Below are 13,820 nucleotides of genomic sequence, written 5' to 3' on the forward strand. Positions count from 1 at the left end.
GAGAGAGCGAGCACAGGCAGACAGAATGGTAGGCAGAGGCAGAGGGAGAAGCAGGCTCCCTGATAAGCAAGGAGCCTGATGTGGGACTCGATCCCAGGACGCTGGGATCATGACCTGAGCTGAAGGCAGCTGCTTAACCAACTGAGCCACCCAGGCGTCCCAAATGTTGTTACTTCTTAAATGGAAGCAAACCAGATTGTTCTGTATCATAGCCATCAACATATATTGCTTCTGTTACCAGAAATTACAGAAAATGTTTCTTTTAACTGGATGTGTATGTTTTTCCTTCTGAAGAAGTACCATCAGGAGCTACTCACTCCTAGGTATTAGCACTCTGATAATGGAATTAAGTTGCTCAAGCAAATCACAAAAAGAAAAATCAGGTAAAATACGGTATATATGTGTGTGTGTGTGTGGCATACAACAGGCATTCAATAAATGTTTGCTAAACAGTGGAACAAATAAGTGAATGAACACAGAACTGTTTTCCAATACGTCCTGTTTAATTTGCCACCTGTTTTTTTTTTTTATCATAAGTAAAGATGTTCCTTTTGAATACTATGTCCAGCAGCTTTCTCTGACTCCAGAATTCACTTTTTTCCCCTCTCATACATCTTCAGAAACTAAAATGCTAGGGTAAAGGCCACGGGGTGGGGGAGGACATAAAAAAAAAGGTTTTAACATGAGGGAAAAGGGATTTTCACAAACCACCAAAGTGCTACTTCTCTTGGAAAAAGTGCACCCTGGATTTTTTCCAGCTGAATTCTGCAACAAAACCCAAGGAAAATGAACATTAATCTTTTATGAACTAAGCCCCCAAACGAACAGGCTTTGAGCTCAACCCTAATTAGGCTGCATCTCAATGCAGAGAATCCTTAACGAGTGAGGACACATAACAACACAGACAGGCTCTCTGCTGGGACTGAGTCAGAAATGCACGAGCCGCCCGGGCCACACTCAACGGCTCTTGTGCATTAGGGGCTCCGGACTGTACCTGGAAAATGCACCGTCATCTTGGATGGAAAGCAAATGGAGATTACTCTAACTGAATTTCTTGGCCACCTGGCTACCTCCGTGACCATCTGGGGGTCTGTGGATAAATGAGAAGAGAAAGGGCAAAAAGCACCTCTTAGAGCGAGAGTCAGCAAGTCCAGCAGGCTTCTTGGACCCAGCAGAGCAGCCAACACTGGCTGTGTTCAGAGAGAAGACAGCCCACGGATGCACAGGTACTGATGTGGAAGGCAGGGCGGTGTTCTAGAGTCTTAGAGCCCTGGAGTCAAACCCTAACTGGGCCACTTTCCAGTCCCATGGCATAGGACCAGGGACCTCGCCTCTCCAAGCTGTCCTTTCCTCATCTAGCAAGGCGGGGGAGAGGTCCAGCTTGGTTGGGAGGGTTGAATGAAATGAATTCAGCAGCCCTCAGATTGTTAGCTGCTGAGACAGACCTCATTTCTTCAACCATCCTATCCCAATTCTCTCACACACTCTTCCATTCTCTCATTTGCTCCTATTAACAACTTTGTAAGATAAGTTGAATGCTCCCTGTTTGACAGGTGAGGAGCCTGGGACTCAGAGAGATGATCAAGGCTAAGATTTCTAACCCAAATTGTGGGCTAACCACAGGAAGTGGGGCATAAGTGGGCTGATGTCAAAGACAGAAAGAACTACGGATGCTTGGCATCTCAGAGTCAGGGAGCTCTGGATCTTAGGACCCATGCGCACATTCTAGGTCGCAGAGAGAAGCCTCAGGATGGGCTCTGACTGGGCTGTTTTGGTGGAGGGGGTGGGGGGCTCCCTTCCCAGAGCAGTTGGGCTTGCTACATCCAGCCAGAGGAAAGGTACCCATGCTGGGAGACTCCTCCAGACCCTGTGGGCGAGTCCTGGGCCTGATGTATGACTCCCATCTCTTCTTCCTGTCTGTACTGGTTCTGTGTTCATCCAGGGCAGTTTCCCCACCCATCCCATTCTCTTCCATGCTCATATACTGGGATGGCCCTCGGTCCCCATGAAACAATCATGCCAATATGCTTCCCAAGCTTCCTTTTGAGCTGTCCTCCACCCCATCAGGCCTTGGCTTCATTGCAGTGGTCACATTTTCCTCACCAATCCTCTGATGCCATTTATTTGGCTTATAATAAATCCCCTAGCCCAAACCCTGCTGTCCCACACTTGTCCAGAACCACCCCGCTGCCCAAGAATGCCTTACCCTATTACCGTAATTAACTGGTACCAGGCTAGAAAGCTGAGCCAGAATCAGAACTCTTGGGTGAAGAAGATTTGCCAAGGGTTACAATGCATGAGAATTGAAGTGGATAGAACTTGGCACTTGAAATCTCTTCCTTCCACACAGAACTTTATTCTAGCAACTCATTAACTCTGAGCCGTGTAGTCGCATTTCCAGAAGCTGGTATCTGGGAATCCATTTGGATTTTGCAATCCTGCTGTTCCAACTGCCAGGCCCAGAACGTTTCCGCCTCTTCTACTTAGGGCCAAAATTTGTTACATTATATAAACCATGATTATTTATTGGAATATGTTGTCTTTATATTAGCCAACATTTATTGTGCACCTACTGTATGTCCAACCCTGTGCTAAATCTTTTCCACATGATGTCTCATCTAACCCCTGATAAACAACTCGGAGAGGGGGTGCTATAGCTATGTCTGTCTTGTGGACACGGGCAGGAAGCCCCGAGCCTGGAATACTCTGGGTGGCCCTTACATGCATTCGCGTTTGAGAGCGTCTGACCTAAACACTGTAGTTATCTGGAAGGGGAGAGATGACATCCAGTCAGGAGAATGGAAGTAAGAAGGTAAGAAGAGACCCGGCTGGAGGGTGGAAATAAGGAGAAGCACGTGCCGGGCAAAGATGTCACATGACTGATGCTCAGAGACAGACCACACCTAGAACCATGAGGACCACAGTACCCGGCATTCAGGAGGTCCCTGAAATACCTGTTGACTGGCGTTCTATTGAACTGCTAGTTCAGCCACAGCAAATGCGTCTCAGATGACGGTATCGATCAAGAAGCGGTTCTGTGAAGGGGAAGGGACACCCGGCCATGGGTGACAGTCACTCATCTCATTTTCTGAACAATCCATTAAGTAGCTTTCATGTCCCCCTTTTATGGACAGGAAAACAGTCTCAGAGAAACGACTCCTCCACGAAAGATCGAAAGGATAGAAAGTGGGAGAATCTGTACTCAGATCCAGCTCTGTCTGACTGCATGGTTCCCAGCCCAGTCTCCTCACCAGGCACAGGGAGGGAGCCTTGACTGGCCAGCGGCTCTGGAGCTCTTTTCTGAGCTGACCCTGGGGCTGGCTTGGACCAGCTTTGATGAGTGGATCAGGCCTCAGCATCTTTAAGAAGCAATTGTTTTCCATCCTCCTGACATTTTCTGCACAGATGCAGTGATGTCGAGGTTCTGGGTGTCCCTGGTTGTGAGGGAGAAGGCTACAGGGTGCCTTTGGGCAGGCGGCAAAGAAGCCACATTTAGGACACATCTCGAGTCAGCAGGGAAGGCTGTGTTGCTCCAAGTGGAGCCCCAGATGGGGCCTCCAATGAGATCACCCCGTCGTCCCTGGCCGCCGACTCAACATCTGCTCCCAACATATCAGCCTGCAAACATTTCAGATCCACACCCCCAAATCCAGATGCGCTTGTGTCATGAACTCTACACACTCTGCTAGAAATTACTGAGGTCTGAAAAAGGAAATTAAGCACTCACTCAGGCGCATGCAGGCCCTTGACCCAAAATATTCTGCACAGGTCCAAGGCTGGGTCACTTGCATTTAGGGACCCTGAAGACCAGCTTCCAGCCATCCTGCCGGCCCACCTTCCTCTCCTCAGAGGTCAAAGGAGCAGGGAGTGAGTTTTGCTTTCAATTTAGCACCAGGGAAAGGTGTGCGAACGTGGGAATCATCCTCTGCCCGGTGGCCAGACGCTGCTCTGTTTTTATTTATTAGCAAACTGGTTGGCTTTCCCGTAGTCCAGACGCCACAAAACAAGTGAACTCTGAAACATGGCACGTCAGCCCTGGTTACATACATGCGCCATCTGGGCAGCTTGGAAAACACCAGGGACTCAGCCCCCGTGGGAAGATCTGGACTAGAGGCCCTGGCATCCACATTTTCTTTAAAGTTCCTCAGTTGATTTTTTTTTTCAAAGATTTTATTTATTTGATAGACAGAGATCACAGGTAGGCAGAGAGGCAGGGAAGCAGGCTCCCTGCTGAGCGGAGAGCCCGATTCGGGGCTTGATTCCAGGACCCTAAAATCATGACCTGAGTTGAAGGCAGAGGCGTTAACCCACTGAGTCACCCAGGTGCCCCTCCTCAGTTGATTTTAATCTGCAGCTAGTGCTGAGCACCTCTATTATGGAGATTACCTTACCCTTCTGGATGGCTACAAAGCAGTCAAAAGTAGAGGTGGAGGATCGGGTGGGGGAGGAGACTTAGGGGGTAAGGGCTGTGGCTTTATCTCACACAGTTGCAGGTAAATTCAGCTCTTTCTCCAATGTCTCTATGCACAAGGCATTTGATCCTTCTAAACCCACTCTCAGCCCTGTCATTGGGGGGGAATGATACTTTGACTGGGCTGAGAGAATGCTTTAAGCAGAAAATGTTGAAGTGCTTTGCACAGTGCTCGGCATGTCATAGGGATACTGCAAGTGGTCACCATCGGTGTTACGTCACGACAGACGCTCAGGCACGGGAAGGAAGAGAGACTAGAATGATGCACATGAAAATATCGACACCGCTGAGGGGAATTGCAGACGAATTTTTTCTTTTCTCTTTCTTCATTTACTATACGCATGACAATGACTGTTTTCCTTCCAACAAAGGTATAAAAATTATTCTTTACGAGGATAATGATAAAAGATAAAGAGAGATCTTCAGATTTTATAAAGAATGTGAAAAAAATGACAAAAATCAGAGAACAAAACAGTATTTGCAGTGTCAATGTAACCATCTTTTTTTTTAATTTTTTATTTTTTATAAACATATATTTTTATCCTCAGGGGTACAGGTCTGTGGATCACCAGGTTTACACACTTCACAGCACTCACCAAAGCACATACCCTCCCCAATGTCCATAATCCCACCCCCTTCTCCCAACCCCCCTCCCCCCAGCAACCCTCAGTTTGTTTTGTGAGATGAAGAGTCACTTATGGTTTGTCTCCCTCCCAATTCCATCTTGTTTCATTGATTCTTCTTCTACCCACTTAAGCCCCCATGTTGCATCACCACTTCCTCATATCAGGGAGATCATATGATAGTTGTCTTTCTCTGCTTGACTTATTTCGCTAAGCATGATACGCTCTAGTTCCATCCATGTTGTCGCAAATGGCAAGATTTCATTTCTTTTGATGGCTGCATAGTATTCCATTGTGTATATATACCACATCTTCTTGATCCATTCATCTGTTGATGGACATCTAGGTTCTTTCCATAGTTTGGCTATTGTGGACATTGCTGCTATAAACATTCGGGTGCACGTGCCCCTTTGGATCACTACGTTTGTATCTTTAGGGTAAATACCCAGTAGTGCAATTGCTGGGTCATAGGGCAGTTCTATTTTCAACATTTTGAGGAACCTCCATGCTGTTTTCCAGAGTGGCTGCACCAGCTTACATTCCCACCAACAGTGTAGGAGGGTTCCCCTTTCTCTGCATCCTCGCCAGCATCTGTCGGTACAAGCCTTTCACAAGAAACAAGAAAGGTCTCAGGTACACAACCTAACCCTACACCTAAAGGAGCTGGAGAAAGAACAAGAAAGAAACCCTAAGCCCAGCAGGAGAAGAGAAATCATAAAGATCAAAGCAGAAATCAATGAAATAGAAACCAAAAAAACAATAGAACAAATCAACGAAACTAGGAGCTGGTTCTTTGAAAGAATTAATAAAATTGATAAACCCCTGGCCCAACTTATCAAAAAGAAAAGAGAAAGGACCCAAATAAATAAAATCATGAACGAAAGAGGAGAGATCACAACTAACACCAAAGAAATACGAACTATTATAAGAACATACTATGAGCAACTCTACGCCAACAAATTTGACAATCTGGAAGAAATGGATGCATTCCTAGAAACATATAAACTACCACAACTGAACCAGGAAGAAATAGAAAGCCTGAACAGACCCATAACCAGTAAGGAGATTGAAACAGTCATTAAAAATCTCCAAACAAACAAAAGCCGAGGGCCAGACGGCTTCCCGGGGGGATTCTACCAAACATTTAAAGAAGAACTAATTCCTATTCTCCTGAAACTGTTCCAAAAAATAGAAATGGAAGGGAAACTTCCAAACTCATTTTATGAGGCCAGCATCACCTTGATCCCAAAACCAGACAAGGATCCCATCAAAAAAGAGAGCTATAGACCAATATCCTTGATGAACACAGATGCGAAAATTCTCACCAAAATACTAGCCAATAGGATTCAACAGTACATTAAAAGGATTATTCACCACGACCAAGTGGGATTTATTCCAGGGCTGCAAGGTTGGTTCAACATCCGCAAATCAGTCAATGTGATACAACCATCTTTTAACAGCCAAAAAAAAAGCAGCAAAAAAAAAAAAAACACCAGGCTTTCCAGGTAGCTCTTCTTACCCTTTCCTTCTTTCCTTTTGCAGTCTTCAATTTATTTTGTATTGAGAAGGTATTCATTTTATAATAGAAAAAAATATGTTTTGTTTTGTCACCCTCCTTCCGTCCTCCAAAGGCTCTCACAGGCCAGTGCCCTAACGGGGGGCAGCGGATGCCAAGCCTCTGTCCAAGCCTTCCTACCTCCGCCCCGAGGGCACCAGGGGCTGCGAAGGCTGAGCGCAGGGTCCCGGCAGCGCCCGACCTTGGGTTCCTTTCAAGACCCTGACGGCAGCTCCAGAAGCCACGTGATGTCCTTGCGTGTGAGGACCTCGCTGCTGACGGCGGCAAACCACAACCAGTAGGCAAAAGATCCTTTCGCTGCCGCGGATGTGGTGGGTCGGTCCCGGCCTCAGCTGCTCCCCTGCGCCTACAGGCAGCCGGGGGAACTCCCTGGGTAGCTGTTGGGGGTTGGGGGTTGGGGGTTGGGGTGGGGGCGGGTGCGGTCCTCAGCCAAAGATTCACAAGGCAGCTGAGAAGTTCCGAGGAGCCAAACGCTCCTTCATGCAACACACATTTTGGGGGCCGTACTGTGTGCCAAGCACACCAGCATGTGGGAGGACGGGTAAGTAAGACCTACTCTTCGTTCTCAAGGAGCCGGTGGAGGACGGACGTTCAACTTGCAATGACAGGGATAGTGTGAGAAGTGCTTGCTGGGGGGACTCTCTGGGTGCCCCGTATAAGAGAGGCACATGGGGGGGGGAGGGGAGCCAGAGAAGACCCTGGTTGCTGAGACAGGTCTGATCTGATAAGCAGAAATAACCAGAAGCTGGGGAGAAGGAAGTGTTAGCAGAGGGAACCACAGAGGTGGCTCGGAGACCTAAGTCATCTTCTGGAAATTCCAGGGAGGCCAGCAAGGATTAAGTGAAGTGGGGGAGAGGGGAGGAGAAGAGGAGGGGGGTGGGCAGTGTTGTGAATGCTCCCAGAGCTTTCCCGCAGACTCCCCCAAACCTCGGCCATTCCCATACCACCCTTGTGGATTGGGCCGCATCTATGCCCTTCCTGTATTATCATTATTATTTTTCTTTAAGTGATTCGCTTTTAAAAAGCTTCACTTAAAAGTACTGCCAAAGAAATTTGGCATTGTTACCATGAATAGAAAATCAATAACGCCTGCTTACCATGAATGAGAAGTCACTTTAAAGGCCCATGTCATTCCAAGTTACTAAATTCTATGTAGATTTTGGTGGGCTGGGCCTGAAACTTGTATCCTCTTTGTACAAGAGGAAAGTTAGCATGTGTTCAAGGGCTGTACAGACACACAGGGTCCTTTCTTCTGAGTAATCAGAGGCTCAAAGGAGAATTAGGAAAGGACTAACTTTCTCATTCTATGATTCAAGTTTTCTTAACGCCTAAAGGCTGCGTACTACCTAAAACCTTCTCTCCTGCTACTAGAGGTATGTATCCCATATTCTGGAAAACACAGTCCCAGAAGAGGACCCTCCATGGGAGGGTGAGCTCATTTCCAAAGACATAAACAGGAAAACCCAAGGAAGCTCAAAGGGAAGCCCCATTTCGTCACCTGCAAACTTGCCCTGAATGTTCTAGGCACCTTAGGTGATGTCTCCGAAACTAACTTAGGAAAACCACAAGTGGAAGAATCTAGAAGCTGTCTCTGTGCCTTTCATGGTGCAACAAGGAAAGCTAAAATTTCGGGAGCTCTCTAGAAAGTCATTTCTGGCAATGCTCACTAGTCCCTAAATGCCTATGCTAAATATTGTTCTTGAGGTCCTCCAAAGTGAGCTTTTATCTTATCACAACTTGGTAAATATTATGATGGGTTGTGGTTTTTATTACCACAGAAGTATAAATGCTAACTTTTTCATTTATGCAAGAGGTGACCAGAAAATCTGAATAGTGAGAGCTTGAAAGCAATTACATCCTTGTTATTTGGAGGTTTGGCCAGATGTCAAGGGAGTTTATAGCCAAACCACTACTTTGGTGGTGTTTTGTCCCCCAAAGTAATCCAAAAATTAATGTACCAGAAGGAAATAATATGTTTGTCTACTACACTGGGAGAGCTGAGGCTTTGCTTTTAGATGAAGTACCATGGAAATTCCTTTACCAGTAAGGAGAAAGGGTGGATTGGGTGGTATTTTTGGCTTGGGTTAATGTGTTTTTCTTTGGTCGATGATATTTCTGAAATGGTAGAAAACTCAGGAAAAAACTGGGAAAATACTATATGTTTGCATGTGTCTGTGTGTGCACGTAGATAGGTGTATAGATACCTAGATAAATAAACAGATACCCACACTGAAAAATAAATTAACCTGCTGGCGTCAAATAGAATAAATTGCTCCAGTTACTGCAGCAGCCTTCTGTCGCGTCATTGCGTGAAACTTCTGGAGGACAGAAGAACGTGTTGCCTGTTCAAGTCCCCTTTGATGAACCTGGTGGACAGAGAAGAATTGCAGAAGTGGAGAAGAATTGCCTGGGCAGTTCTGGAAATGCCCCCAGGTGACAGTCATTTCCAGAATTTGTGGTGACCCTAGCACACTAGACAGGATCTCCCTTACCCCCCAAGGCAACTTGTGAACCACAAGGCCGGAAGACTGGTAAGGTTTCAGCTAAGTTCAAGTAGCTTGATTTGCTTTTCTCGTGTAGGATTTGGTCGTTTGCTCATGATTTATCTGATACATTTGTGATGTTGTACTCAAAGATTTATTTTGCATTTTTAAAAAATTTCACGAGCTACTTAAAAACAAGGACAGCAGATAAGTGCACAAAATGTATGCCTGAGATATTCATTCTTTTGGGTTTTTTTCTAAATAATGAAAGGTTAGAAACAACCAAAATATGAGAGATATATTAAATATTCTGGTGCTGTTAGAAAAGATAGGTCTTTATGCATTCAAATCGAAAGGGTTCACCAAGTGGAAAAGAAGTTTTTCACAGAATGATGGACTTCTCTCTCTCCTTCTCTCTCCTAATTAATCAATGGAATACTTTCTTATGCGTATTGAAATACATACAGTTTTACTATATTCACAAATGCTTGGGAGTTCTAGAAGAATGATACAAACCAATCTTAAAGGGGATTTTTACTTCATATTGCTTAAATTTTATGATATACTATGCATTCCCCCCCCCCAAAAAAAAGTTGTAAAGAAGCCGAATTTCCTAAAAAAAGAACGAAATGAAAAAGAATTTTACTTGTGCTGTCTTTCATTCTATCAACTGAGGAACCATGAAGATGACTTTAGAGAGAACAAACCCAGGGTGCCTGGGTGGCTCAGTTGCTTAAGTGACTGCCTTTGGTTCAGGTCACGATTCCAGAGTTCTGAGATCGAGTCCCCCATCATGCTCCCAACTCCATGGAGAGGCTGCTTCTCCCTCTGAGCTTCTCCCCTCTCGTGCTCTTTCTGACTCTCAAATAAATAAATAAAATCTTTAAAAAAATTAATTAATTGAAAGAACAAACCCAGAAGGATTTTATCAGACCAGAGACTCTTCTGTTTTAACCTTAGTTCTTGTTCAAACACTGCTTTCAACTTTGGTCATGAATCTACACGACAAACTTAGGCTCTAATTTGCGGTCACCATGGGTGGCCGCAGAATGACCACTAGCTCAGTCTCTGGTCTGCGGAGTCCACTAAGAGCTAACCGATCCATAGAAGCCCAGGTTCATTTAAAAGCCCTCTTCCTAAAGAATCCGGTAACCTTTGGAATGTCCTGGATGTTTTAACAATAGCTAATCATTTATTAAACACCAACTATGTCCCAAATACTGTGCTAAGCTACGTGTATTACCTTTTTATCTTCATAAAACTTTTGGAAGTAGAAATGATTGTTCCCGTTTTACAGAGGAGGAAAATGAGGCCCATGGTGTTTAAGTAGCTCACCTAAAGTTATGGTCTGGGAGATGGCAAATCTTGTGTCCCTATCTCTGACTGTCTACTAATTTTCTTTATTTTCTAATTTCTAGGCTATTTGAGGGAGAAAGAGAAGTAGTGTCTACTTAATGACCACAGGATGCCAACAGCCCTCTGAAAGTTTTCAGTGCACCCAAAGACTTACTTATCACCTGCGGTATCTGGCCCATCAGTAATTTTCCCCTTTGGTTGGTACAAATTACTGTAGCAATCAAGACGCATGCATCCCATTGTTCTCTGACATTTAGATATTACAAGCTTTGGATAGTTTTTAACCAAGGCAGCAAAATCTTTTCATAACTGAGTTCATTTCAGGGGGAAAAATGTGTTGGCAAGGAAAAAACCATAACTTGTCAAAGGCATGCATATTATTTTTTTGCTAAATTCATGTTTTCCCTTGTCGACCAATAGATGAGCATAAAGACTTTTGTAACATTCATTCTGGTAATTCACTAGCGATATCATTATGATATAATATCCTCTTAGCAATAAAGAATAATTTACGGATCTGGGGATGAGGTTTTTAATGATAGTGCTTACAGGATATTGGCTCATGTGAAATTTTTTCTGGGTTAGATTCTTAAATCCTTTTAATAAAGTAAAATTGAAGGATTATGAGGTAAACACTTTGATGAGCTCCTGAATACTCATTACGGCCCCCCCTCCATTGTGTAGAGTCTAGTGGCTAGGGAGTTGATTCTAGCGCCAGAATTGAACTCTTTCACAAAGGTGCCTCTTGGTGTAGGAACACACAGCTAACCCCATCATACATGGCATTCCACTGGCCTGAAGAATTGGTGTGGAAATAACATGTTGTCTCATTTGGACCAATCAGTTACATAGGGAAGTTGATGGCACCTTCTGGAAGAAGGGTCCTTACTGTTAAGAAGGACACTACATGAAAACCAGTCTCCGTGTCTGTGGATATTGTCCTCCCTGGGATGCAAGGCCTGGAACGAAGGCAGCCCCTTCAGTACCATGCTGAAGGTGATAGTGGGGTGCAGAAGAGGAAACAGGGGCGCCTGGGTGGCTCAGTGGGTTAAGCCGCTGCCTTCGGCTCAGGTCATGATCTCAGGGTCCTGGGTTCGAGCCCTGTGTCAGGCTCTCTGCACAGCGGGGAGCCTGCTTCCCCGCCCCCCCCGCCCCATGCATGCCTGCCTCTCTGCCTACTTGTGATCTCTGTTTGTTGAATAAATAAATAAAATCTTAAAAAAGAAGAAGAAGAAGAAGAAGAAGAGGATGGAAACAAGAGGACCCTAGAAAACGGGGCTGAAAGCATCCATCAAAATCAGACACAGAGCCTGCCCTCTTGTTGGGTGTTGGTATGTGAGCCAACACATTTTATTGTCAAAGCTACTTTCGAGTTTCTGTCACTGTCAGCTAAGTATGCCAGATCAGTCAGCTCAGGCTACCATGGCAAAATGCTGTAAACTGGGCAGCTTAAACAGCAGGAGTTTATATTTTCACATTCTGGAGGCTGAGAAATCTAAGATCAACCTGCCAGCTCCCTCAGTTCCTGGTGAGGGCTCTCTCACCACTGTGTCCTCAAGAGGCAGAGAGAAAGAGAGAGCAAGCAAGCTCTCTGGTGTCTCTTCTTATAAGGGCACTAATCCCAGGTGATGGCCCCACCCTCATGACCTCATCCAACCCTAATCACCTCCCGAAGGCCCCATCTCCAACAATCATCTCGTTGGGGGCTCGGCCTTCAGTATATGAGTTTGGGGAGGCTGAAAGCATTCAGGCCATTACACATCCTAAAAGAATATCATCTAATTCCCACGCTGTCATGCTATTGTCACCAAAGACTCCAAGAGGGACCAACTCTTCAAAGATAAAGCCACGTCAACCACTCTGCTCCACGAACGAGACCCAAATGGTAAAGAACAGATAAGTTAACTTGCCCAGAAACATGACTCCAGTTGGCTTTCAGATTTCTTGCTTTCTGCACTAAGGATATCCAACTCACAGTCACCAAATAGGTCCTTACAGGGTTTCAAAAGTGTTGGCAACCCGACTGGAAGAATCTGTGCTTTGCTCTCTGTTGATCCAGGGGAGCCTAACCTGAGGCTAAAGGTCATGTAGCCTCCTACCATGGGCCTATCGGTGGAACAAAATTCTAATCCTGAAACCTTGTTTCAAGGGGCAAACGCCTAAGGCAATTTTATTTTTGCAGATCTCAATAGAGTAATTAACATTAAAGCTACTGCGTTCTGTTTTATTTCAAAATTTACATGTACCCAGTACCCAGAAGACAGTAATATACATGTGTCCTGATTCTCTGCAACAAACCTGTTTATTTTTGCTTCATCCAATATCGCGCCTGGACATTTGACCAAAGGAACCCCCCTGCTCCCCTCCGCTGCTCCCACAGTACCTGGTAAAATTCTAAAATCACCCTCAGGGACCCGGAGTTCGCACTCCCTTCAACTTCCTAAGCCCGGATGTGGGGGGTGAGAGAGGGGCGTGTGCACGCGTGTGTCATGCTGTCGGCTGCGGTGCTACTGGTAGCTTCCAGGAGCAGCATTAATGTGGCAGCTCTGAGGGGCATATTCCTCCAAGTGGAGAAGGATGGAGAAGGTCTCCAGGGCTGGAAACCCCGGGAATGTTTCCCCTGCCACCTGCCAGAGTTCTGCTACCAAGAAATTTGCCAGGGTGAGTCTGGGCCGATCAGCGCCTCAGGCAGAACTGCTCTTTTTTGGAACTGAGGAATTCACACCCACTCGGAGTCTGGCGTGGGCACATGCCTCTCCCAGCTGGTGCCTCTGAAGGAATCCCGCTTCCAGAATGTCTGAGCTGATTCAGAAAGGCAAGGATCTCAGAGACTCAGAGAAGCTCTTCTAGACAAAAGGTGAACCTCTGTTAAAGGCACACCATTCTAAGAGGGAAAACAAAGCGGCTGGAGCTCAGAGCTCTTGCTGAAGAGGCTACCGAAGCCAGAAACTGCCGGAGGACCGTGTAAGAAGAATTTCCACAATTCCCAGGTCTGTGTTTGGCCACTCAGTTTGAACATTCTGGTAGACAATAGAGGCACAGGGGTTTTTCCGGTCCTAAAGAATAATGCAAAGAGCAGAGCAAAGCCTGGCAAAAGCAAATGGTCTGTCCCCTGGGCGTAATAGATCTCCGGAGACACGCGAATCTAAAGAAAGCTTAATTAAATTTAATGGACAAACCTCTTGGTGCTAGGAGGCATTTTAATGTGATATTTCGGTTCTGGGTGGACAAAAATCACTCTTCCTTGCCTCGCTGCTCTGTCCTTTAAATGAAACAAACTTCCTGATTAGTGCCATAACTCTCAGGACCGC

The sequence above is a fragment of the Mustela nivalis genome (assembly GCF_964662115.1).
Source record: "Mustela nivalis genome assembly, chromosome: 9".
Classification (NCBI taxonomy): domain Eukaryota; kingdom Metazoa; phylum Chordata; class Mammalia; order Carnivora; family Mustelidae; genus Mustela; species Mustela nivalis.